The sequence below is a fragment of the Podarcis cretensis genome (assembly GCF_951804945.1).
Source record: "Podarcis cretensis genome assembly, chromosome: 13".
In the NCBI taxonomy this organism is placed as follows: Eukaryota; Metazoa; Chordata; class Lepidosauria; order Squamata; family Lacertidae; genus Podarcis; species Podarcis cretensis.
Window position 1 is genome coordinate 49,670,490 of NC_137182.1, and position 27,725 is coordinate 49,698,214.

At 44.8% G+C, this 27,725-nt stretch overlaps 2 long non-coding RNA genes and 1 gene segment (V, D, J or C); all 3 read left to right on the forward strand.

The window, feature by feature from the left end:
- Positions 1-715: 715 nt before the first annotated feature.
- Positions 716-4,441, forward strand: LOC307201901. The gene is made up of 2 exons (XR_013832779.1): positions 716-1,209; positions 1,940-4,441. It is a non-coding gene; the product is annotated as an uncharacterized lncRNA (long non-coding RNA).
- Positions 4,442-7,096: 2,655 nt separating this feature from the next.
- On the forward strand, positions 7,097-19,198 carry LOC307201671 (Ig gamma-2C chain C region-like). The segment is given in 6 exons: positions 7,097-7,156; positions 9,803-9,920; positions 14,723-15,025; positions 16,100-16,432; positions 17,275-17,598; positions 18,721-19,198.
- Positions 19,199-21,740: 2,542 nt separating this feature from the next.
- Positions 21,741-27,725, forward strand: part of LOC307201900 — a 50,681-nt gene continuing 44,696 nt past the window's right edge. Inside the window, exons 1-2 of one of the 2 annotated variants that reach the window (XR_013832777.1) lie at positions 21,741-22,247; positions 23,724-25,247. This is a non-coding gene — a long non-coding RNA (uncharacterized lncRNA). Of the gene's footprint in view, positions 22,248-23,723; positions 25,248-27,725 lie in introns of those variants that run through there. The other variant, XR_013832778.1, reaches the window with a different exon arrangement.

The following is a 27,725-nucleotide window of genomic DNA, read 5'->3' on the forward strand; positions in this document are numbered from 1 at the left end:
TCATTATTCATTAAAGTTGCATTCTACTTTAAAGATGTAGGCTCAGTAAGACAGGCTACACTTGCAACTTACTGTATAATACAATACAATATGCAATCCTGTGTACGATGCTATGTCAACAACAACTCAAAAATCACCCAGGCTGGGTGGGCAGTTATTGCAAAATTCCTGAGGGCTCTTCGTGGTTAAGAGAGCATCATGTTGAATAAGGGCTTCTAGACTCCCTTCAGCAAGCAGACCGTGCCATGCAGAACTCCTAAAAGATTTATGGCTCTTTGAGTTAATTGCATGTTATTGTTGCTGTTGTTTAGTTGTTTAGTCATGTCCGACTTTTTGTGGCCCCATGGACCAGAGCACGCCAGGCACTCCTGTCTTCCACTGCCTCCCGCAGTTTGGTCAAACTCATGCTGGTAGCTTCGAGAACACTGTCCAAACATCTCGTCCTCTGTCGTCCCCTTCTCCTTGTGCCCTCCATCTTTCCCAACATCAGGGTCTTTTCCAGGGAGTCTTCTCTTCTCATGAGGTGGTCAAAGTATTAGAGCCTCAGCTTCAGGATCTGTCCTTCCAGTGAGCACTCAGGGCTGATTTCCTTCAGAATGGGTAGGTTTGATCTTCTTGCAGTCCATGGGACTCTCAAGAGTATCCTCCAGCACCAGAATTCAAAAGCATCAATTCTTCGGCAATCAGCCTTCTCTATGGTCCAGCTTTCACTTCCATACATCACTAAACTGCATATTAGATGTAGGCAAAATCAGCATCATGCTGCCAGGACAACCAAAGGAGGAAACAGTAAACCATTCACAATATTTAATGCCCCTTGGTGCAGCATGCTACCATTCCAATCCTTAGCTAAATCAGCACCCCTTGCCTTTTCTCAACACCACCTGTCACCCGTCAGCATCAATGTTTGATTGTGCACAGTCCAAAAAATAAGAATTCTCTTGTCTCCCTAAGTATCTTTTCCACAGTTCCTCACACGCTTTATGTAACCCAGTTTTGTCCCCTGTGTCGCTTGGCTACACTGAGACCTCCCCATGTTTCTAAACTGCAGAAAAATCTGATCTGCATGTATCATCTAAAGCTTACCTAGATGTGATCGTGGATACTGATGACGATGAAGAACTCCAAAACATCTCATTAATCCTTTCCACTTTCATCATCCTTTTCCTCGTGAGCGTTTTCTACAGTGTCACTGTAACTGTCTTCAAGGTAAGATATATGGGGCAGAGGGAGATAGTAAAAATGATCAATAGTAACTCGTAGCAGACAGGATAAGGGAGAAATGAGAGAACACAAAAGCTACATGCAGGTACTATGGTCTTCATGGGGTAGGCCAAGCCAAGATTCTAGAAAAGACCATTATTTTCCAAAGCGTTCAGGTTATACAAGTCAAAGGAATATTTGTCAAAGATGCAGATTAAATATTCAGAGCTTTGATAATGCATTTCCCCCTCACTGTAGGGATATACAGTCGTACCTTGGAAGTCGAACGCTTTGCGACTCAAACGTTTTGGCTCCTGAATGCCACAAACCTCGAAGTGAGTGTTCCGGTTTGCAAACATTTTTTGGAACCCAAATGTCCTGCAGCCAATCAGAAGCCACACCTTGGTTTCTGAATGTTTTGGAAGTTGGGCGGACTTCCGGAATGGATTCCGTTCAACTTCTGAGGTACGACTGTATTTCAGCAATTTCAAGCAGAACCTGTACAGATCCAGCACTCTAAGCAATGTAGATAACCCTCCTGTCAGTTCCAGTCTTCCAGGAACTCCAAACCATTGTTTCCACCCAGCAAAAAAAAACCTCCCTATGCTGTTGAAAGACAGCTTTATTACATCACTAAATGGCAGTGGTGAACGGGACAGGAGGTTGTGAAACAGCGGAGTGTTGTGTGACATTATTTTTTTCCATGACATTAATTATGGTTGTTTTCCAATTCCAGGTGAAATAACAAAGTGAAGGGTCATCTGAAGAGGGACAATAAGTTGCCTAACATAAAAGACTGTACATTCTTTCATCACCAGCACAATCAAGGACTTAATATTTCTCCATTCACTTTTGGGGAAAGGTTGACTGGACAGATGACATTTCTGTCTTGCTTTGTCTCATCATATATCTGGGAGCAAGTCCTATCAAACTAAACGGGACTAATATATGACTAGACATGCATGGCCTTTTGCTGCCAGTGTTCCATTTGAACTGGACCTATTGGACTGGTTGTTTATCCTTCAAACATGTATGCTTTAATTTTGCCTCCATTCAGTGTGTGTGTGTGTGTGTGTGTGTGTGTGTTGTATTCAACTAAGTACTACTTAAAGTAGACCTAATGAAATTAATTAAACTCAATTATCCCTCTTAACTCCAATGCGTCTACTCTGATTTAGGACTAGCATTGCATACCGCCCATCGCTGTGACTCAGTCGTGGTCAAATTTCATTTTAGCTATTGTTGCCTACCTAGTCAAAACCCAAAAAGAGGATATTGCAATTTCAACTCTGAATGCAGTAGACAGAGTATTGTACCACATATATCAAATAGAATGTTTGCCTTTACTCTTGCTGTACATTAAGCTTACATTTCTCATGAACATTTTACATTCCTTCTGAATTGGTACTGTAACTACTTTTCTAGTTTTAAGTATATCCCACACTGCATCCAGAGGCAAGAAAGGGTTCAGTTTATTCAAGAAACACCCTTTTTATAACTAAAAAAAGCTTTATCTCTTGAAAAGTTTTTTTTTTAAGAGCTTCCCAAGAACAAATAGAAAAAAGAACTCCCTTTCCCCACAGTGGAGCAGGCAGCAATGCCATCAAAATGCGTTACACCACAGGTGAACATCAGTTTTTTTGGTTTTGTATTCAACTAAGTACTGCTTAGGGTAGACCTATTGAAATCAATTAAACTCAGTTATATCTTTTAACTTCAATAGGTCTACTCTGATTTAGGACTAGCTGGGAGCTCCTCAGAGTGCTAAGGTGATGCTCGGGCTCCCAAACACTAGACAGGACACTCAGGAGTGATCGTGTCAACCAAGTGATGGGCTCATATATTTGTCATTTTTCTCTGTGTGAGAATGCACTTTAACCGTGATAGACCCCAAGCATAAGCTGTGCCTCAGTTTTCCATATCGGACATGGGGATATGTCAGCCTCTCTTTAATTCATATACATAAAATTAAGGAGCGTATTTTTTTTTACAAAGGAGGGTTTCCATTACCAACTTGCTATTCACTTTGGTTTCCCACAGCAAACACATGCCTTATGACATTTTTAGCTGACTCACTGCACATAAGGAAATGAGTTTCTACTGAAAGCCCCACACATCACATCTGCCTGTCTCCATCTGACTAGCAGCACTTGCCTTGGGCTGAAAGTGGAAACACATGCCTGGCCACATTTGCTAGCATAAACAGGACACATCTGTTCTGGGGATGACTTATTCAAATGTCAATACCAGCCTACAGCCATGTTGCTATCAGTGGCAAGCATCAGAAGATGAAATGTGTGCTATGGATTTTAGCCTTGATGAAATTAACCTCTTTATTCCTTGCTTGAAAAGAAATAAGTAATAAATTAAAGCTCTGTTGAACATGGTTGTCCACTGCTGTGGAGAGTCTTTTTTAAGAATCAGAACCTTGCTGTCCAAAATAGTTAATAGCCACTTCTCACTTCGCAGAATTTTTAGTCTTTTATGGAGCCATCTGAAGACCCAAAACCATACCGTTCAACTTCTTCAGATAAAAAAATGGGACAACCGTCTTCCAGGATGTGCTCCCGGGCAAGTCATGTGACCCGTGCTGCAATCTCATTCCCCCGAAGTGATTTTTGTGGGGTGAGAGTGTGGCATGACAGCACACGAGATCACGGCACCCAAAACGGCCTCCACAATCTCACTGAAAAACTGGGATGTCCTGTTTTTCCCGGGACACCTGGCGGGTATGCAAAACTTTCCTTCTGACTGGACTCCTAAGCCTCTAAGGGCAGTACTCAACAATTTGGAACATGAGATTTTGGGAAAGATACATAGTTGCCAATTCATGCCCAAAAACACACCCCAAAGGCACCCAGAGCGTTTTGAGTTGAAAACACTATTTTAAAGGGAAACTGCTGCAGTCTGTTGACTAACCCACCTTGCTGCATTAACCAGGGCAGGACAAGCTATTGCCGTGTAAATTAATTTCAAGGTACAGAAGGGGGGAAAGAGCCTATGAGGAGCCTCAGCCAGTGGGAGAAAAGCATAAATATCTGAAAAGGCTGTGAAGGGGGTCGATACCACAGCTGCCCAAGTCCTCTCAGAGGGGTGATTTTTTGCAGAAGGGAAGAATTGGTTCCAAAAACACGTCTTGCAATATGTTGGAGTGTGGGACAGGGGAGACATTCTGCTGGTTGCCATTTTATGTGTTGTTTGGCTATTTTGTTTCTAAATAATAAATAGATAAATGAAATTTCAAGCTGCTGAGTACATTTTTCCATAAACTGAGGAGAACGAAGCAAGCAGACACCTGCTCACACAATGGGTCTCCTCTGTCTTCTGCATGGCCCAAAATGTGTTCCATAAGGTTGAGGGACCCTCCAGAGCAGATCTGAGGGGACATGGAGGGGGAGCTGGAGGCAGAAGAAGCAACGGTGCAAACTTGAATAAAATATTGGGGGGACCTAGGTATGCCCCACCATGCATAATCAATCACATGATGTGGTGCATGCACACCATTTGAACAGCAATGCCCATCAACTTAGGGGGGTCCTCAAATATTTTATTGGGGGAGCTAATGCCCCCTCGGCCCCTAGGAGTTGGCTCCTATGGGAAGAAGAGAAACCAGAAGAAGTCCTATTGTAGAACAGATATATTGTCTTCACAATTCAATCAATATGAAGTATTGGATTGGAAGTAAGAATTTACAACTATTGGAGGGAGCAAAATCTGCTACCAAAAAATGGTTAATATCAATAAATGGGGGGTGAGGCCTAGCACTAAGTAAGGCCTAGCATGGCCCTTGAGCTTGAGTTGGCTTCTTTGACGGCGTTGTCCTTATACAGTGGTACCTTGGGTTACAAACGCTTCAGGTTACAGACTCCGCTAACCCGGAAGTAGTACCTCGGGTTAAGAACTTTACTTCAGGATGAGAACAGAAATCACACAGCAGCATGGCAGCAGCAGGAGGCCCAATTAGCTAAAGTGGTACCTCAGGTTAAGAACAGTTTCAGGTTAAGAACGGACCGCCAGAACGAATTAAGTTCTTAACCAGAGGTACCACTGTAACTTGGGTGTAAGTTCCATTCACAACAAAATCATACTTCACTAAATTCTCCAGGTTGGATGGTGCAAACCTATACATGCATACGCAGAAGAAAACCCCACTGGGGTTTCAATGGGACTCATTGGTGGTTGAGGTGAACAAGGTGAATGACAACAGGCCTGACTCCCTGCCAAGTCCACATAGGGTTGCAGCCTGAGTTTGTTTGTTCCCCTGGAATCCTTGATATCTTTGCATCACCTTGAGTGACCCCAAGACTAGAAAAACAAACACCTGTTAAGCTTAACTAACTACCGGTCAAGCCCAGGGAAGTGGCCAAGGTGGCCTGGGAGCTCATGACCAAGACTTCTGCACCTTCTGGTTCTTCAACGTGGTTTTGAGGGGAGCAGGGGCACCGGCAGCTGGATAAGGAAAGGAAGGGGCCTGAGGCCTAGTGGGTGCACAGTGGTGAATGGAGCCCAAGGGATGGATGCTGAAAGATAAAAATGCATATCCATATGCCACTGGTTAATACATTGCTCTGTTTAACTGGCGGGATGAACAGAATTATACCATGAGCCAATTACGTGATGAAATGTATTTTTTTCCAATTTTTGGACAGAAGAAAACAGGGTGCGGCGGTTATGTGGTGAAACACAATGACTAATTAGTGTGAACATGGCTAAATAAAAACAAAACGGTTTGAGTTTTTGCAAGTGAGATTCACCCGAACCGTGTAGTTCACACAGCCTTGTTTTTCTCAGCAATGAAATCTTTGGGTTTTGAAAAGGTGTCAAACATGTGAGAGAGAAAAGAGGAAGTTATTAGCTCCCTGGACCTCAATTGTTTGTTTATTTTCACACCTTTCCTTCACACCTTCAGGCCAGTTAGGACGTCACTAACTGGAAATTTTCTTTTTTGAAGGCACTTCATAAGAGAATGGTTAAGGGGAAACTCTGAAGGCCTCATTGCAACAGAAATGAATCCCGAACAGAAACTGGCTGTGGGTCATTCAGCAGAGATCAGGTTGCTTCAATCAACTCCAGCCTTGGGATCGGTGAGGTAATTTTAATCTGTTTAGCATTTAAACTTCTGTATGTTTTAAAGAAGAGTTGTAGATTTATTACAATTTTACTGTTTGAAAACTGCTTTGAGGTTTTTTTTTTACAATAAATAAATAAAATAAAAGAGAGCTTTATTTTTATATTATGGCTCTTGAGAAGATAGGAACATAGATACCCCACAGGAGAAGGGACTCCTTGGAATGTCCTAGCCTTTTCAGCAAGGAAGTGAACGATACAATGCCTGAGAAAGAGGAGAAGCATTTTTATCCTGTTCTCGGGTGTCTTCTGTTGATTCTTGGGCTTTCTAGCTGATGCTGAATTGCTAGTCTCCCTTGCTACCATCTTCCAACTGAGCATCTTTATGTAAGGGAGCCTGGGAGAGTAGATGGGGCTTGGAGCTGCTGCATGTGAGGCTTGGAGAAGGCTGCAAGGTAGCCTTGCTGTATCCCACCAGCTTCCCTATAGACCAGCATTCAGTTGACTCTTGGAGCTGAGAACTTCAAGGATAAAGAGCGACTGGTCAACCTTCCAGAAGCTCCACTTTAGCTCCTGTTATCAGAGCCAAATGGAAAAGGCTGAAGCTCAGTGGTAGAACAGCTGCTCTGCAAGAGGAAGGTCCCAGGATGAATTCCTGGCATCTCCCAGGAGGGCTGGGGGAGAAGCCCACCTGCAACCTTGGAGAGCCACTGCTGCCAGTTTGTGTAGGCACTACAGGGCTCAGTATGAGGCAGCTCCCTATGTTCCGATGCCAGGACAGAGCAACAGCTGGCAGGGAGCAACATAGGCACATGAACCTTGCACCATGCACCATGTTCAGCTTGAAAGCTTCCCACCACTCAGCCAACAGAAAGGCCAAAAGAAGGTAAGTGAGAAAAGCCCCAGGGCTCCTTGCTAACTCCTCCCAAGCTTGTTACACAGCTGTGTCCTTGAAGGGCTACCTGCCAAGCTGCTTCTTGCCTCCAAGCTATGGATTATGCTAGGAAGCTGGAGGAGGGCAAGGGGGCTACCCGACAGTCTGGCTGAAGCCTCATGCTTTATTGAGAGATTCCAGAGCCCTCAGATGAGTATTGGGCTTCAAAGAAGTGTGTAGGGGAGAAGAAGGCTACATGAAAGCTTGCTAAAATGCTAGGCTTTTGGCTTCCACGAATTGGCAGGGTGGAAGGAGGTAAATGAAAGTCAGGTGCTCAGCTGTGAAATTTCTCACCTCACCGTTCAGCAGCAGGCTTTAAACTAGTGGGCCAGGGAAGGTACCTGAAAGCTTACTCCAAGCCTAATGACTCCTGCTCTCTTGAAGGGGTGCAAGGCTTATGGGAAGCTGGTGGGGAGGAAGGGAGCTACCCAAAAACCTGTGCCAGCCTGATGCTCAACTGGGATATGGCAAGGACCCAGCTGGGCACTAGGCTTGCAACAAGCTGGACAAGTGCAAGGGAGTGCTATAAAATCCATGTCAGCTGTCAGATCCGCTTACACTCAAAGGGGTGTAAGGCTTATGGGAAGCTGGTGGTGAGGAAGGGAGCTAGCCGAAAGCCGGAGGAAAGCATGGGATCTAGCTGAAAGTCTGGCTGGAACCTCATGCTCTACTGGGAAACTCCTGAGCTCCCTGAGGAGTGTGGAGCTTTTAAGAAGTAGGTTGGGCAGAAGAAGGTTGCCTACTGTAAAAGCTTGCTCGAATGTCAGCTAGTACAGACTTTTAGATAGCTCCCTTCCCAATGAACATTCGGCTTCCAGGGAATTGGCTGAAATTCTACCCCAGGCAGATGCTCAGCTTAGAAATTTCTGACCCCTCCAGTTCAGCAGTGGGCTTTAAGCTACTGGCAGGTAGGGAGTACCTGAAAACTTGCGCCAAGTCTAATGATCATTTGGGAGACTCCTGCTCTCTCTAGGAGAAACGTAAGGCTTTTGAGAAGCTGGTGGAAAGGAAGGGAGCTACCTGAAAGCTTGCCCCAAGCCTGATCCTCAGGAGGGAAATCCCCCCAAACCCAGCTAAGCACTAGGCTTTAAACAAGCTGGATACAAGGAGTTTCTGTAAAATCCATCTGATGCTCAGCTGTGAGATTCCCTGGCTTTATGTAATAGCAGCAGGCTTTATGAAATCTGGAAGGGAACAAGGAGGAAAACTGGAGCTCTGTCCTACCTGATGCTCAGCTGGGAGATCATTCAGTAACTAGCTTAGCATCAGGGTTCAGGGATGCTGACCCTGGAGCAATAGGAAATTTGAAGCCAGCCCTGAGTGTAAGGTTCTACAGGTGCTGGGGGGCATCTGGAGTGGTGGGGGGCTGCCTGGAGGCCTGCCGTGAGCCCAGTGCTCAGCTGAGGGATTTATTGACTCCCCCAGCTGAAGGCTGGCCTTCAGGTAAGCTGGTGGGGAACATCAAGGAAGGGGCTACCTTCTATTCCTGCTCTGAGCCCGGTTCTCAGCTGGGAGATTCTTGAGCCCCAGCCAGGTGCTAGGAGTCACAAAAGCTGGTAGAGGGAATCCAGATCCCTCCCAAAGCCTGATGTTCAGCAAGGAGATTCTTGATCACCTACCTAAGTGTTGGGATTCACATAAGCTGGGGGAGGGGAGCAGCTGGGGGGTTAGGCTGTCTGGATGCCTACCACATGCTTGCCACAAGCTGATGCATCGCTGGGAGACACGTGGCAACCCACTAGAGTGAAATGCTTCACAAAAGCTAGTGGGGAGCAGCTAGTGGGGCACCAGCCTGGATGGCTGGCCAAGGGCCTCATGCTCCACTGGGAGACTCCTGTCTACCCAGCTTATTGTTGGCATAAGCATGTGGGAAGCAGCAGAAAAGTGGGGCTACTTGGGTTTTTGCTCAGGCTTGATGCTCACCTGGGAGATAAGTTGGTAGGGAGCAGATGAGAGGCTACCTGGATGCCTCCTTTGAGCCTGGGAGATTCTTGACTACCCAGCTGAACGTTAGGATTTGCAAAAGCTGGACGGAGGCTGCCTGGGTGGCTGCTACAAGCCACTTGCTCAGCTGGGGGGGATTTTGGCCATGCAACTGTGTGTTAGGCTTCATATAAGCTAGTGGGAAGCAGTCAGAAGATGGGGCATCTTCGATGCCTGCCCCAAGACTGATGCTCAGCCAAAAAATGCAATCAGCAGGCTCCAGGACTGGCTAGGAACAAAGGGACTGCCTGAGAGCTTGCTCTCACCTTATGCCCATCTAGGAGTTCCATCTGTCAGGGTGGAGGGTGGCTGAAAATCTCCCCCAGCCAAATGCTTGGTTGGGAGATTCCTGAAACCACTACCGCCAGATGAGCAGCAGGGTCTAGCCTGGCCGAGAATCTTGCCCCAAGCCTAATGCTCAGTTGGGGGACCCCAAAACCTCTCAAATGAGCATCAGGCTTCAAATAAGTTGCTGGGGAAACACAGGAATCTCTGAAAGCCTGCCCCATGCCCATGGGGCTTGAGCTTCCCAGATCCACAAGTGGCTTCAGAAAAGCAGCAATGAAGTAAGGAAGTATCTCAAAGCCTGTGCAAAATAAAGCCTGTGTTAAACAGAGTCGCAACCTTCCTGAGCAACAGCAGGCTGTGGAGAAGCCAACCAGGAGTAGCCAGGGTATAGGGGAGCTGGCTGAGAGCTGGGAGGTTCCAATGATGGGTTCATTGCCCCTCAGATGTAAGAAGCAGGTAGGCAGCAGGAGGTGCTATCGGAAACGCTGGTTTTAGCCTGGTGCTTAACTGGGAGATCCTTGACTATCCAGATGAGCAGCAGGCTTCATGGGGGCTGGGTGAACAAGGAGATTATGGGGAAAATCTGACCCAGGCCTGAAGCTCTGCCTGGAGACCCCCCAATTCCTACCAGAAGGTTAGGCACCAAGTGTCTCTGAGGTGCCCAAGTTCTACTCCATGCTCAGAAAGTATTCTTTGGAGCAGAACGATCTCCAAGCTTTGCTGCATCACAAGCGCTGAAGCCCTGGAATCTCTCTCGAGTGAGCTGCTATCAAGAGTGGGCTGAACTGGTTAGGACAGGAGGTTTGTCAAAACTCCTAGTAGCAGGAGAAGTTTCAGGAGACCCACTGAAAGACCACTTTTTGGGTTCTGTACCCAGGAGGGTAGTGTAATTGAGGGGTTTAGCTAAGCAGGAAAATGCAATCTGGTACACCTGAGAAAGCAGCCCCAAGGAACTGCACACTCCTGGGAGAAGGAAAAGGACCATAACAGTTTAAACCTAGCATGATTCTTAGTGGTTGCAAGCTGAAGTGAGAGCAAGCTAGGTTTGATCATCAGGATAGGAAAGATGTGTATTGAACAGCAGAACTTTTGAATTCTCTCCTAGGGAGGTAAGACCTCCAGGGTTACTGTGTGAGAAGCAGACATAACCAGAACTAGACCAAGAGGGGCTTCTCCCTAGCTTTGGAAGGGTGGTGGGTTTTAGGACAGGCATAGGCAAACTCGGCCCTCCAGGTGTTTTGGGACTACAACTCCCATCACCCCTAGCTAACATCTGGAGGGCTGAGTTTGCCTATGCCTGTTTTAGGACAAAGGCATTTCAGAAAGCTGGAACTGACTGGATAGGTTAGGGAGCTGGGAGGCATAGCTCCTAGATTCTGTCTAGGGCTGCTAGCTGGCAGGGGTGGGGTGGGACAACCTCACTGTGCCTTCAAAAGCAGATTGAAAAGCTATGCCTGCTGAACTTCCACCTGCTTGGGAGATACTAAAGGCACAGGGAACATGGCAGGAGGAAAGTTCTCCTATGCTGTAGTTGGCTGGATTTTATGTATTGTAGGGTTGCCTTTTTTGATTTCATCATTTTACTGATTTGTTGCATGGTTGATTTTAATTTTGTCTGTTTGATTTATGTACACTGCCTGGAATATGCTATTTTTATTATAAACAACTTAGAAGCTAAATAGTTGAACCTCTGCTTTATCAGATAAAAGAAAGTAGCAGGCCAGTGCATTGTCATTATGGAATAGGTTAGGCCCACAAACAACCATCTTTCACAGTTAGAGCTCAAAAACCGTTGCAACTGACTATACGAACTGACTTGGCTTCATATTATGGCTGGATTTTATCTGTTGTGGATTTGTGTCTTGTTGATTTAATCATTTTACTGAGTTGCTGCATGGTTGGTTTTAATTTTGTCTATTTTATAACATATGTTACTGGGAGAATTATTATTTTTAAAAGTTACTCATAAGCTGAATAGTTGAACATCCACTTTTATCAGTAGGGGGAAAGTATCAGGTCAATGTTTTGTCATTTGTGGAGCAGGTTGGGCCCATAAACCACCAGCTGCTGATACCCCGTAGACTAGATAATCTTACACATTTATAACTCCAAACAAGTTGCAATTGGCTGTACAAATTGATTTGGCTTCACCTTCATATTATTACTGCCACTTAATGAAGTTCAAAATCTCAGTTTGCTTGCCTCTCCATTTTTGTTTCTTCTGTTGACCAGCACTATTTTATTGTCCTTTTACCCAGTTTCGGTCAAGTTTGTATGTGAGGGAGCACTAAGCAGGATGCAGGACACCTGCAACCTGCAGCTGGTGCTGAACGAAGAGGAAGTGAGAGAAGTCGCACAACTAAAAGGAGTCCTGGAATTTTGAGATGTGGGCAATGCCAGCAAAAAACGCCACCCAAGAGAGTGAGAAACATGTGCTGACTCAAGACATAAGTCTATTAGTGTTCAAGGAAGCTATGTCACATTCACACCATACATTTAAAGCACTCTCGCCCCACTGTTTCATGGCTTCTCCTAAAGAAGCCTGGGCACTGTAGTTTAAGGGTGCTGGGAGCTGTTAGGAGACCCCTCAGAGAGCTACACTTCCCAGCATTCTTTGGGGCAAGCCATGACTTTTAAGGAGATGTAAGAGCACTTTAAGTGGATGGTGTGGGTGTGACTGTGTTCCGAGGCAAGTGCATTCAGGACTGCAGCTATAGATCTTGAGCCAGGATCCAAATCTTGATTGCTTCATCCCACTGGTTTCGGTTAGATGAAAGGGGCTCAAATCTAATGACTTGCTCTCAGGTGGGTGGCGAGTCCGCCATCCAAGTGGCTATTACCTTTTCTCCTTCATCTTACTCCGAACCAAGATAACTCAGTAGCTAAAGGCTTTCTCACTGTGGCAGGAAAAGCTTCCCCTCTTAACTTTCTGGGGGACACCCGAGGGCAGCCCAAAAGCAGGGAAGGAGCTGCCAACTTCAAGTGTAAATGTATCTGGTCTAGACACTTGTGATTTGCAATCTGTTGAGCAACCAGAAGCTTTCGTCATGGGGCAGAAGTCCAGGAGACCCTCTTGGCCTAAGGCTCCCCACCTCCTAATGGACACAAATACCTTGTTCTCTTAGAGGTAGTAAACCTAGGTCTCAGAGGTAATATGCAGCTAATACCCTTTCATTAATAATAATAATAATAATAATAATAATAATAATAATAAATTTTTATTTATATCCCGCCCTCCCCAGCCGAAGCCGGGCTCAGGGCGGGTAACAACAATAAAAAAGTACAAATGTACAGCACAAACAACACTCTAAAATCATTCATTATAAAATTAATTAAATTCAAGCCACTGGCCACCATTGGGCCAGAGCTCCGTGAAGATTGCCAAGGGAGGGAGTCAGGCTGTGCCCTGGCCAAAGGCCTGGCGGAACAGCTCTGTCTTGCAGGCCCTGCGGAAAGATGTCAAGTCCCGCAGGGCCCTAGTCTCTAGTGACAGAGTGTTCCACCAGGTCAGAGCCACAGCCGAAAAAGCCCTGGCTCTAGTTTGTATAAAAACAAAACAAATCTCCACATTGTTTTTTAAAAGCACTGTTCATTTTCCACTTGTGGGAACACTGGGGAGGTGGGGACCTTCTTGCCAAGGTGGCAAATGTGCCCCTCTATCCGAATTTTAAAACCCTCCCCAGACCCACCCCAGACCTTTAGTGTTTTTCCCTGGTTGGAATATGCCAATGAATTGTGATAATGGCTCTTGCTTATCTGGGTGGGGGAAATAGAGAGGCATGTGTGTGCAGAATTCTGACTTTCCTACAACTAGGATGTACAAAGGTAAGAACTGCATGTGTTTCTCTGTTCACCCTTGTTGCCTTTTAGCCTTTGGTCCTGCCTGCCAATGAAATGTGGCCCCTAGAAGCCTGGTTACAAGGGATGTGGCCCTTTGCTATAAATATTTCTTCCCTTTCCTTTGGGCATAGGCAGATGCAGATTTGCCACCACAGTGACAACTAGACCAAAACGACCCCCTTTCTCCTTACTGCTTTCCCCCAAGCCCCACACCCCACACTCTCTCACATTCCTCTCCCTTTTGCATGAAAGGATCCCCCATCTAATGGCTGCAAGATTCTCTCCCCCTGTTGCCATATCTTCCTCTCTGTTTTGTCAACGTACCATGTAAAATAAGAAATTCTCCAGTATTGTCATACTGTACGTGATGAACTTGCAGCTGTGTCTATTCTGCAAATAATTCAGCATCCTAAGCTTTCACTGTTCTTAAAGCAGGTTTCTAGATCTCATAGCTGAGAAAATAAGCTTGAAAATGAACAGATATTTCCTTGCCCTCCCCCCAACAAATAGCAGTGAGATCAATCATGGAACCTTCTTCATTCCAGGTGAGCTTAGCACTTGTCGACAATGGCAAAAATAAGAATGAACTCAGACATGCCCAAGTGTCTTCGGGTTAATGCGCCACCTCAAATAATGTTTACCAGGCCCCTTACGGGGTTTGAGGCTCTTATTGTTAATGCTGGCTCTAAGAGGAAAGGATTTGTCTTGAGGATTAATAAGATCTTAATCAAAATTTGAGCAGGCTTCCTTGCATGGCTGAAAGGAGGCAGATATGAGTGAACAGAGGGGTGAAGCGTACATATCTATGGTGCTCTAGACCAGAAAAGTCAATATCTCCCTATATAAGAGAAAACATATAAAGATTAGCCTACAGTACAACTGTCACCTATGGAAGATAACATAGCACCAACAGGTTGACTTGAATGTGAATCATAGAATCATAGAGTTGGAAGAGACCACAAGGGCCATCGAGTCCAACCCCCTGCCAAGCAGGAAAAACCATCAGAGCACTCCTGACATATGGTTGTCAAGCCTCTGCTTAAAGACTTCCAAAGAAGGAGACTCCACCACACTCCTTGGCAGCAAATTCCACTGTCGAACAGCTCTTACTGTCAGGAAGTTCTTCCTAATGTTTAGGTGGAATCTTTTTTCTTGTAGTTTGGTGCTAGAGGCACTTATGTGGTGCTAGAGGCACTTATTACCACTCACTGTGTTGTGATGAAGGCATAAATGAGGCGATGAGATCCTGCAACTCCCGCTCACCTCATGGAATCATAGAATAGTAGAATTGAAAGGGACCCCCAAGCAGCATCTATTTAAACTTCTGCATTGCAGGAACACAAAAACATCCACATTTGCTGGACAGCATACGCTCAACATGCATTTCTCTTTTTTTTTTTATTGCAGCGAGCACCACAGCCCCAACGGTCTTCCCATTGCCTCCCTGTAGCCAAGACTCCTCTACTGCCTCCCAGGTCTCCATAGGTTGTCTGGTCTCTGGCTACTTTCCTGAACCGGTCACAGTACGGTGGAATTCGGGAGCCATCTCCAGAGGCATCCGGACTTTCCCTGCGAAATTGGATTCATCCAGGGGCCTCTACACTCTCACCAGCCAGCTCACCATCCCAACCAGCACCTGGGAATCGGAGAAGTTCCAATGCAATGTCGCCCATGCAGCTTCCAGCTCCACAATCAGCAAAGACATTGAGCGTGAGTCTGGCTGGGTCTTCGTTATCTGCTTTCTCTTTAACCTACAAATGGATGGTCAATCTGGCAAAAGAAAGAAAAGTAAAATACGAGGGTTGGGAGAGACAGGAAATGGATTCAATATCTTTGGGTAGTGTTATTATCTAGTACCAAGGCATGTTAAGCGCAGCAGCAGCTCAACGTTGGCTCACAAACGAAATGTGGAAGACAGCTTCGGAGTTGTCTGTTCAGCACTAAAAGTGATGTTAGGGTTGTGCCATTTAAGATTTCAATCTTCGGGGGCTAGGTACAGCAACATCCAGCGGCATTTTTTAAAAAATACACTTTAGTTTTAAATTGTTAAATTTGTGGTGATTTATTTTTAAAGTTTATTTATTGCTGCTTTATTCTCAGGGCAACGTTACCAGCATGTGTACCACACACAGTATGTGCTGATAATAGTATTCATGACCTGCTCCTTTAAACTGCTTGTATTGACTTGCGCAACCAATAGTAGGGAAGTATCTTGGTGAGGCTGTTCAAAACTTTGGGATTAGTAGGAGAGACAAAGGTGGCGAATGGCAGATGAATTAGTGGCCGCTCACTCTCCAGTCTTCTATCGAAGTGGGTCCCTCAGGGCTTACATTGAGTAGGAGACAGGTTCCAGACTAGAGATCACTAAGTTCACAGAGAAATGGTATTAATGCCCCTCACATATGGATGGGTTGAGAATATCAATTTGCTTCATATTTAAAGACGAATATACATAATTCGCAGTACTTGAACCAAAACATGTCCATCATTTCCAACTTACACTTCTTTAAATTGTGCAAAGCTGTTCATCAGCCAAGTAATGTGCACAAAGAATACATATCGTGTGTGTGTGAATAATATATAAGAATGTGTTACATTAGGAATGTTTATATTAGGCAAAATATCACTCAGAGGTGTGTATATTAGGAGAAGTTTGAATTAAAATGCAGATGACTTTTCAGGAGTACTGGTTTGCTGATTGGTGTGGAAAAAAACTTGAAAAATAAGCAACTGAGAGGAAGCATAACTGACAGATTCACCCATCTCTGCCTTTCTATAATGTAGGAACCTCTGCAAAATCACCAGTGGCCCCGGAAGTCCGCCTGCTCCATTCCTCCTGCGATTCCAAATCCAGTGGTGCCACCATTGAGCTGTTCTGCATTATCTCCAGCTTCTACCCCAAAACGTTGACAGTGGAATGGCTGGTGGGTGGGCAAGCCGGGCTCCTGCCTTCATTCACTGAGCAGCCCAAGAAGGATGCCCACGGATACACTTTCAGTACCACAAGCACAGCCAATGTCAGCCAAGCTGACTGGCAGGCTGGGAATGTCTACTACTGCCAGGTGTTCCACGAAGCAACACAAACGAAGGTGAAGAGCAAAGCCACGATATGTAAAGGTAAGAGCAGCTGACTAAGTTGGCACTTGAGTTTCCCTCTGTTTTGGTGGGCATGGACTGGAACGTGAGGGGGAGGGCTGCTTCCAGATTGCAGCTTCCTCCCACTTCATTTATACATATATAGATATAGCTGCTTTCAATTATGTCCCATTGAATTAAGCCTTGAACACATGACCTTACTAGTAGAGTAGTTGTTTTCCATTTCTGCTGGAAGCAGGACTCAGGGAAGACATAGGGGAGTGGACATCAGAGTGCCCCAGATGTCCATGAAAAGTCTTGGCAAATATGCTATCCTCTTCAGGGTCAGAGGATGTTTTCCATCCTCTACAACATGTAGTTTGAGTCAATGGTGTAAACCACCTCCTGGATAGAACAATGTAGTCTTGATAGCAGAAGCTGATATTGTAGAAAGGGGTGACAGGGAACTGTTTGTTCCTGCTCATTGTTCACAATGGAATATGGAGCTTTTTTAATTTTAGGACAACCATGGGCAACAAACACCAGCTTCATTCTTTTAATATTTGTACCAAGTCTGGAGTTTTTGCTCCCTTTTACTCTGGAGCAAGGAATGCCCTTGTTAACAGATTATTATTATTATTATTATTATTATTATTATTATTAATTTATATTTGTACCCCGCCCATCTGACTGGGTTACCCCAGCCACTCTGGGCTGCTTCCAACAAATAGAAAAGCATAATAAAACATCAAACATTAAGAACTTCCCTATACAAGGCTGCCTTCAGACGTATTCCAAAAGTTGTATAGTTATTTATCTCCTTGACATCTGATGGGCAGAAGTGAGAGTCAAATAGAGAACTAACATGAAGTTTGTGCCTCCAGATGCTACCGCCTGCCCTTCCATTGGCATTGATGTAAGAATCATACTCCCAACTCCAAAAGACCTGTATGTAAACAGCGACCCCAAACTCATCTGCGTGGTGGAAAACTTGATAGATACAGATGGGCTGATAATCACCTGGTCACGGCAGACACCAGGACCTGTGAGCCAAGAACTACTGGAAACAAAAGAAGAGCCTAATGGAAAGTTCACCGCTACAAAGGCCCTCTCTGCCACAACGTGGCTACAGGGAGATGAATTCACCTGCAAAGTGGAATATCCAGGCCTGGCTGCTCCCATCATTAGGACCATTGCCAAGACGACAGGTAAGGGGGAAACAGGGTTGGTCTCCCATCCCAGGGCTGGTGGTTTTGTGTTACAGAAGGAAAATGCAACACAACTTGGCAAATCTGCAGTTTATGCTAGAGACACAAGTTACAATTTCAAGCAGTCTGGTGGAGGTCTTGTGCAGGTTTGCACAATCATTCTACTACCCTTGTCTCTGCTCAAATGTTTTATGGTGCTAGAAAAACCTGCAATGCATTTAAAAAAAAAATCAGAAGGCAACGCTGGAACCAAGGAAAGAAAGGCTTGTGTCCACTGCAGGGGCCAAGACATCTCCCATTACTCTTTTCACTCTCATGAAAACCATTTCATCTCTAATTACAGATCCTTCAAACCCCTGAATCTGTCTATTGATAATGTTTACCCAACATTGGTTGAGCTAGATGAAGGATTGAGCCAGTTCTGATGAAGGCAGATCTTTATGTCCTTGCCCTGGTGGCCCACTCCACAAATTTAACAAGCCACCAGGGTAACTGCTTCGGGAGCAACTGTGCAGAGCTTGCTCCTTGAAGTTTGCAAGATTTTCACCTTTCAACCCCAAGCCATGCTGCAACTTGAACATACCAGTACCTTCTCGGGAAAGACTGGGATTCTGTGTGGGCTGGGTGACTTCTGTATATCTGTTGAGAAACTGGGCTGTATAAATATACCTCATATCTCTGCTGTCCCAGTTTGTGCTCCTATTCATTCATCCAGCTCAAACAAGCCCAACACATGCTATAGATCTTCACATAGATCTACACACTGATGGTGACTTCAGCTGAAGGCACTTCAACTCGTTGGCAATTGAGTATTTACCCCACTGTGTCTACTGTACAGACATAAACTGCTCTTCAGAGAATCTAACAGATAATATTTAGAGTCAAATGACATTAAAAGCCAGGTGAAGCAACTATTGGGAACATACTGCTGTTACGAAGTGCATATGAACAAGCCAGAGGTGAGACACACTCTCTGCAATAACCCTGTCTGGAGTACCTAGGTTCAAGAGAACAAAATCACAGGGACTCTCATTGTCAACACTGCATCCACTCATTTGGTCTAAACTTAACTGCTGTTGCCTTTCCTTTTCTCTCACATATATTGTCCCTGATCTCAAAAAGGAACGGTCCATGCTCCTGAGGTGTACCTTTTCCGACCCCACCCTGAGGAAATCCGTACTCGGCCACCTATGGTGACCCTCACCTGCCTGATCACTGGGTTCACCCCAGAGGCAATTTCTGTCCAGTGGCTGAAGAATCACAACGCTATACCTGACGATCACCATGTCAACACCCCAGTCATGAAGAACAACAGCAACCATTCCTACTTCATGTACAGCCACATGAAAATCACATTAACTGACTGGAACAATGGAAATGCGTTCACCTGCATGGTTATCCACGAAGCCCTCCCCATGAAGTTCACCCAGAGGACCGTGGAGAAATCCCAGGGTAAAAAATGATGACCATCCCTCCTACGGCATTGCAACCTCTTCAGCCTCTCCCACATTTTCCTCTAGCATTGTTAGATAAACCCTGTGTAAATAATTTCCATGCATGCGTGTTTGGCCTATGGCTGAATAAAAAGAGAACCATCTCAGATATATCCCATGTTGTGGTCATTTGCAGGAAAACCGATGACTAGCGTGAGTTTTGGAAAGTGTGTGTGTGTGTGTGTGTGTGTGGATTAATTAAGTGGGTATTCATGGTATTTGGAAGCAAAATGTATATCAGAGCTATGCCATGGGAGGCAGGGGTACAAACGTCTGATGTCAGTATATGTGTATTTTAATGCTCACAACAGGCCCTTGATAAGTGCCGGAAGTGAGAGGGATTTGGTCCAAAGACACCCAGTGAGCTTCATCTAGTTGGGTGGTGATTTGAATCTGGGTCACATTCCACCAGGCTCAAGTCCAGTATCCCATCATCTGCTCCACCCTGGCTTCCATCTATACATGTCCATACACAGGAAGCTGCTCTCCTTTTAATGTCTGGTGCTGAAAACAACAAATAAGCTGCTAATTCACTACTGAGGAATATTTCTGTACCAGTCTCTGCCTCCTTCAGCCAACTGCCACCAGGCCTCAGTTCCTCAGGGGTTGAAACCAATTGATCATAGCAGAGTTGCTGTGTTCAATGCATTCCAACAACTTAATTATAGCTCAGTGCTCTTTATATTTTTTTATCTGCCACGCCGCCCCAAAAAATCAAAGCCCAAAGTTCATCCAATAAGTTTGCCTTTTTAGGCACCCATATATATAGAAGGGAGTCCTGCCCGTATCAGAATATTTTGCACTGCCTCTGCCTGCCCCAAATATTGATATATGGTACATGACATAAGAAGCTGGCTCATCGGTTTGCCTACTCAGAGTAGGCCCACTGAAATTAAGTGATATGTGCAATTTAGGTTCATTCATTTCAGTAGGTCTCCGCTGAGTATGGCTAGCATTGGCTGCAAGCTATGCAGCGTTCTCTGTCGCAGAGCTGGAATCTTGCTCCAATAAGAGGTGCAGAGCTATCTATATGGAGGTGCAATACAGAGGCCAACATCATCCTGTGGAAAGTTAGTTCAACGGGGCACAGCAGCATGGACAGAAAGTAGGCAGAATTCATCTGGTACAACATATGTGCACACTCCCCGCTTCAACACATGTAGCTTCCCTTCATATCAACTCACCTGGCCTAGATTACTGTGCATTTCAGTGACAGGGCAGAAGAAATGAGAGAATGCAAAACACCTGCATTGCTTGAAAGCAAAGACTAGTTTCTGAGGGCCAGCTATAATGTGATGCCATGGGGCATTTGGGGGAGGCAACCCACAGTTTGCTGGGGTTGCATTTCAGGTCGCCGCACAAGGCAGCAGAATGCGTGTAAACCCCTTATGCCCCATTACGCCCTCTTCCAGGTCAAAACACAGTGAGTGTTTGCACGGCCGCATGTGCCTTGAATGTGCACAAAATGGTTGTTGCCTATATAGGGAGAGGTTTTCTCCCGTACCGCTCCCCACGGTTGCAACAGAAGCACCACAGGGAAAGGTTATTTTAATCCAGAACCACATAAAAAATAACCTCCCCTTGCACCAGGATCCTGACAAAAAATGGCTTTCAAAGTGGCTATTAACTGTTTAAAAGAATCAGAAGAAATTTCATTTGACACCTTTAGCATCACATCAGTAAGACGTTGGGGGTGGGGGAGGATAATAATAAACCTAGTTTGACCCTGAATTTGAGATGGGTGAGCAAACTGAGCCAAGCCTGGATAGATGAGTGCACAAGTCAGATGGAGCCATGAGAAAGAATCAAATTCACAAAATATTCAGGCCATATTAATGGATTGTTCATATATTATTGGGTGGGTTATGAGAAATAAAAGGTCCAGTCAAGACACATATGTACACAATGCAAAAAGGCAGAGCAAGGATATGTTTTCCAAAATGATAGTCAGAGATCCCCTCAGAACCATCCCATCAAATACGAAAGAGCAAAATCTCTGACATTTTACAAAATTGGAGAAGGGAGAAAATGGGACTTTCAAGTACACTTTTCCCCAGTCACCCCTCCTTTTGGAAACCAAACACAACATCTCCACTAAGTCACTCTTGCCCTAGTTATGCTGCAAGGGTGTGGCCTCAGCCATCACACACAAACTCCCTACCCACACCTGCTCCCTGGTTACTCCTTGAGTCAGTGTTAGTGCTTAATGTACTGATTAGTGTTTGTTTTGGTGCTTAGAACTCCAGATTCAAATCCCTCCTCCACCATGAAGCTCACTGCGTGGCCTTTCTGGACATCCCTCAGAAAACAAGCTAATTTAAGACTGTGCTAAAACATCCCCACCTCCTCATTTATTCAGGATTATTCCATCCAGCCATCTTCTGTGACTCACTCAAACTGTCAAGACTAGGATGTATTTTGTCATGTGGTGAAACAGTTAAGCAACTGTTTTGAACACCTCTGAACATTGCTATTCCTCATTGATTTATTACCTGAAAAAAATGGAAGGCAAATAGCATTCTGCAGATGAGTTGAAACATATTGCACAACAGGTTCATCCTAAACAAACTGATGAGAATTAGATGAACTGGTACTTTACGCAGGGTCCAGAAAAGGGAGAAGGAGAGAGAGAAAGAGAGAATGAGAGAAAGAGAGAAAGAGAGAAAGAAAGAGCTGTCACAACAGAGTGAAGTTACTCTGTAGCACAAGGCACAAACATTACGTGGGGTGAACAGAGAGAGTTCCCTAAGAGCCAACACCAAGCCACTATTGCAAAAGTTAGATAATATTAATTGTTATATAGGCCACAGGTGATCCTGCAGGTATACAGTTAGTGCATCATGGATTTTGTAGTCTATGTTAGACTGTACGAAAAAGAAGGAATAATATTTGTAGTACGTAATTCAGCATAATTCTATGTGTACAATTAGATATTAGTGGTGGGTGATGGGGTGGCTGAAGTTATGGGATATTTTATGTTGAACACTGGAAATGACGTCTCTCTCTCTTCCCCTCACAGAGGTGGCTGTGTCAACAATTGATGATTACAGCGATGAGAAAGAGGAGGAAATGGATCGTCTCTGGGTCACCATCTTTGTTTTCTTCATTCTCTTCCTCCTCAGTGTTTCTTACAGTGCCACCATTACACTGTTCAAAGTGAGTAGAGAGGAATGTCTGTTATATGTCTACATTTGAATCTTACGATGTGAAGTGACAGAGGCATCAGAAACACCACTGGGATGGAGGGTGGGAAGCAAAGGATAAGGCTGAAATATTTGTACTCTTTATTGTAAATTAGTGAATGGTTCTGTGAAGGACTCGGCACATACCTTTACATATCCTTGATGCCAAATAGTCCATTAGATACCCCATTAAAATCAGATGACTGGGATGAAGGAAAATATTTGACTTGCTGATTTGCAAGAGAAGTTTAGGGATAGGAAGATGCTGGAGATGCAATGAGGTTGAGGGTACGTTCTTTCATATGTGGTGGACCTGTAAAAGGTTAAAAGCGTATTGGGAAATAATCCACAATGAATTGAAAAAAAAATGTTTAGAAGTATCCTGCCCCCCCCCAAAAAAAACCAGAGTCCTTTTTGTTGGGGATAATTCAGATGGAAATTCCCAGGTGTCAGAAAAGGTTATTTATGTATGCCACCACTGCAGCCCATGTTTTGTTAGCCCCAAAATGGAAAACAAGTGAGGTCCCAACTAAAGAAGAATGGCAACTTAAACTGATGGAATATAAGCAGCTTGCGGACCTAGCATATAGAATAAGAGAACAAGAAGAACATATGTTTAAAGAAGATTGGGAAATGTTTATTGAATGGGGGGGGTGGAATTTTGTACACTTGAAAAAGTTGGCAGCTTTAAGATTGGATATAATAATGGAATACTGAATGGTTTAGTTTATGTAAAATATGCAGGGATTTATGATATGCAAAAAGAACCATGGAAAGAGAAGAAAGGGAGTCATTGGCATTTTAAGGTTCTTTAAATGAATATTCTAAAGTGTAAAACAGAAAATTTAATAAAAAATATATTTAAAAAGGGATAGGAAGATGCAGAAAGATGGCAAGGAATGATGTTAGTATACAGTGCCAAAAGAAAGTACTTCTTCACAAAGCATAGCTAAGCTATTGAATTTGTTCCTACAAGAGGTAGTGATGGCCCCAGACTTTGATGGCTTTAGAAATGATCACACAAATTCCTGGAGGAGGATGGCTATCAATGGCTACCAACCTCAATGGCTAGGTTCCACCTTCATTGCTCAAGACAGCGTTCCTCTGAGTACCAGTTGCATTCAAATCCTGCCTTTGGGCTTTCCACAACAGCATCTGGTTGGCCACTGTGGGAGCAGGAGGCCAGACTGCATGGATACTCTTTGACCAGATCCAGCAGGGTTCTTTTATGTTCTTACACTTTCTTGTGAGCTGGTGGTTTATAAATAAATAAGTAAATATAAGTAATAAGTACAGGGTAAGTAATAATACATCATAGAACTTGCAACCTGTGACTGGCAGGAAACAGGGAGGACAAAACCACGAATGACAAATAGAACATGCAGATCTTTCTTCTTCCACACTCCTGTTCTGTGTCTTCCTTTCTCCTCACTCTCGTTCCTTCCTGCAGGTAAAATGGCTCTTCTCCACTGTGGTGGTCCTGAAAAAGCAGCCAGCAGGCCCTGACTATAAGAATGTGCACCACTGATTGGCCTAGAAGCATTTCCCTGGGAGCTCTTGTCCTACACTTTGAGGGGTGCAAAGAAGAAGTCACTGGTTGCAGATAGGACTCCGTTTCCAGCCTTAACAACCGAAGCTTCTCTCTGCTGTCTGCTTCTCTTCCCTGGTAGGGGGACAATGAAGCCCCATCAATTGAAGGACAGAGAGGCAATTTTGTTAGAACTTGGAGCTGGACTCGTCTTATTATGTCATTTGCTGAGACTGCACTACCAAGACAGGAAGCCTATTGGCCCTATGTGCATCTGTTTCCCACAGTGACTGTCAGGAAGAGCAACTAGTACTCCCAACCCAAGCAATTAGCACTCCCAACCCAAGAGCACAGGCCTTGAGAAAGGAATTTGGCACATCTACTCAGCATTAAGTCCTCCTGAGTTCAATGGGACATACATCTAAGTATACATATGACTGCAGCCTGGGTATCCACTGGACTCTCCCCATTTCAGAGCTTCAGATCTACTCTCAACCCTATGCTCTGCCATATGCTGTGCCTGCTCATCCAACATATCCTCATCACTAGCAGGCATCCAGCCTCACTCAGCTATTGGAGACACTGACCTTTCCTACTTTAGCCAAATCCAGCTAAGCACTCTACATAAATGTCCTATTCTGAATATTGTCCTTCTCTACACTGAATATTTCGATCAATCAGTTTAAGACCCACCCAATACCAACAATTTCTTCTTCCTCAGCCTCATGACTGGCACTGAGGACATTTCTGCTCTTTTATATATTACATGTTTTGTGGTCACAACCAGTGCTTTTTTCTGGGGGGACGCAGCAAGACGCATGCCCCTAAACGTTTTGTTTTGCCCCGACCAACAGATGGACTGACATGCCAGCTGTCTCTGTAGTAGTAGCACAGACTGGAGCTCCATCATTCTCCCTGCCAGTGCCTGGGGAGGGGAATCTGGGGCGGCCACGGTGGAGGTGACAACACTGCTGCTGCTCCTCTTGCCGGGCTAGAACCAACCAGTGAGCACTCGCCCCTCCTCGCTCAAGCCAACCCCACCGCTGCCGCTACCAGGGGCCTTCCTGTCCTCTCACCGCCGCTGCTATTTTCTAGCTATTTTTAGCTAGTTTCTGCTATTTTCATATACAGTGGTACCTCGGGTTAATAACTTAATAACTTAATTCGTTCTGGAGGTCTGTTCTTAACCTGAAACTGTTCTTAACCTGAAGCACCACTTTAGCTAATGGGGTCTCCTGCTGCCGCTGCGCTGCCGCTGCACGATTTATGTTCTTATCCTGAAGCAAAGTTCTTAACCCGAGGTAATATTTCTGGGTTAGCGGAGTCTGTAATCTGAAGTGTATGTTACCTGAAGCGTATGTAACCCAAGGTACCACTGTATTGCATGTTTTGCGGTCATAACTATATTTACTAGACAATAATAAAATAAATAAATAAATAAAATTGTCTTCTGAAGGTTTTTGCTTCGTTTTTGCTCCTCCTTTGCATACTTTCAGGAAGGAGCTTCATCCTCTTTTGAAAATTCCGCCTGTTGTCCCATAAAAATCAGTATTTTGGGAACCTGCAGACTTGCAGATGTTGTTGGACTCCAACTCATAAAAGTCGCAGCCAGCATACCAAATAGTCAGGGATGATGGGTCTTGTAGTCCAACAAACTCTGAAGGGCCACAGTTTCCTCACCCTTTACTTGCATGCCAAGACCCTGTGACCCTGCAGTTCTCCAGGGAGTAAATTACCAAATAAGACAACAGGATATGGTTTATGGTTTCAAATAAGTCACAACTTTTATTGGTTACAGATGTGAATAGTTTGGCATAGGCCCATCTGCTGGGAATGCATCTAAGGGTAAACCACCTCGGGGGGATATGACCTACATCAAATAGGGGTACCTCCCAAGGGGTCACCGTTGGAGGGGTGCTATGGCTGCAGTCCCCTCCTGGGCATTGGACAGAAGCTACTCCTCCCAGATCAGAACACTTCTTTTTGCTCCGGAGCTTTCTCCGTGAAAACCCGCTCTTTAAAGCTCATTTGGAGCAAGCAGTACTCCACAGCAACCCAAATGGACGTTGTTTTTTTCCCAAATGAGCACTAAAGAGTGGGTTTTGTGGGGAAACCTCTGGGGTGAAAACAAAATAAAAAATATGGACTCTGGCAAGAGGATATACGATTTACTGTCTCATATACAATTAAAGAAAAGTTTGTAAAGATGTTCTATAGGTGGTACTTAACACCAGTTAAGTTGGCAAAGATATATAAATTGAAATCCAACTTCTGTTGGAGATGTGGTGGAGAAATAGGAACAACAATACATATGTGGTGGAGGTATGAGGAAATTAAGAAGTTTTGGATAGTAGTACATGAAGAACTAAAGAAGATGTTGAAAATATCAGTAACAAAGAAACCAGAGACATATCTCCTTGGATAGATAGATGAAGAGATACCACGGGGGGTGGGGGTGGATTTTTCTATATGCAAGTACAGCTGCTAGAATAGTGATTGCTCCTTGGTGGAAGTCACAAACTACACCTACAAAGGAGGAATAGATTTGTAAACTAAATGAATATTTTATTTTGGCAAAATTAACTGCTATAATAAGAAATCAGTCGAATCAAAAATTTAAAAAGGAGTGGAAATGTTTTGATGAATATATGGCAAAGTATTGCTCAAAAAAAGATACGCTAATATGCCTAGATTAAAATGTGAAGTACTGGGTGGAAGAAAAATTAGTAAGGAAAGATAATAAGAATATATAGATGATTTGAGAAGATTGTAGAATGCAAGATTATTGTAAATTGTATAATGTGAAGGAAATCGAGTGGGGGCGGAGGGAAGTGGGAGGAAGGAGAAAAGAATAATATGATGGATTGAGAATGAATAAATGTAAATGTATGGGGGGATGGGGAGGAAATGGTGTTGGCTCTGGTACAACTGTATTGTAATGTAATATGTGAAAACCAATAAATAAATAAATAAATAAATAAATAAATAGAACACATGGAGCGTTTAAGCATCTATCTATGCTTGGAAGGAGTGGAGCAAAGGTAACTGTGGATGAACCCCGAGATGTGCCATAGCTGTTACGTCTTTGCCTGCTGCTTCTGCAACCTCTGCCCAAGGGACCAGCAAGGGACCAGCCAGACTCCAATGGCGCCTCCTCTGGCAGAGCCCAGCGCTCTGAGGCAGGAGCTTCTCATTCACCTGCTTGTAGTACAAGTGAGGTGAGCAATGCTGCTTTCTATGTCAATCATGGGGGGTTCCCTCTCAGGAATATACTGCATTTACTGTAGCCTTCTTAGACTTTACCAATTGGTTGGGTGAGCATTGCTCCCGGACGGGAGGAAGGAAGTCAAATGACACCGAGGTTTGGTTCAGAGAAAGAGTTTATTCTGCTCTCCGGATAGCAGAAGGCACTGTGTGAATCGGTTCACAGCAAGCACAAAAGCAAGAGAAATTGCATACAGTATATATATCCTCCAGGGACGCAGGTGGCGCTGTGGGTTAAAGCCTCAGCGCCTAGGACTTGCCGATCGAAAGGTCGGCGGTTCGAATCCCTGCGGTGGGGTGCGCTCCCGCTGCTCGGTCCCAGCGCCTGCCAACCTAGCAGTTCGAAAGCACCTCCGGGTGCAAGTAGATAAATAGGGACCGCTTACCAGCGGGAAGGTAAACGGCGTTTCCGTGTGCGGCTCTGGCTCGCCAGAGCAGCGATGTCACGCTGGCCACGTGACCCGGAAGTGTCTCCGGACAGCGCTGGCCCCTGGCCTCTTGAGTGAGATGGGCGCACAACCCCAGAGTCTGTCAAGACTGGCCCGTACGGGCAGGGGTACCTTTACCTTTTACTATATATATCCTCCAAGCACCTTCTCCCCCCTTCCCCAGGAATCCAGCCTCGTACGTTCATACATGTAACATACATGTTCCTGTACA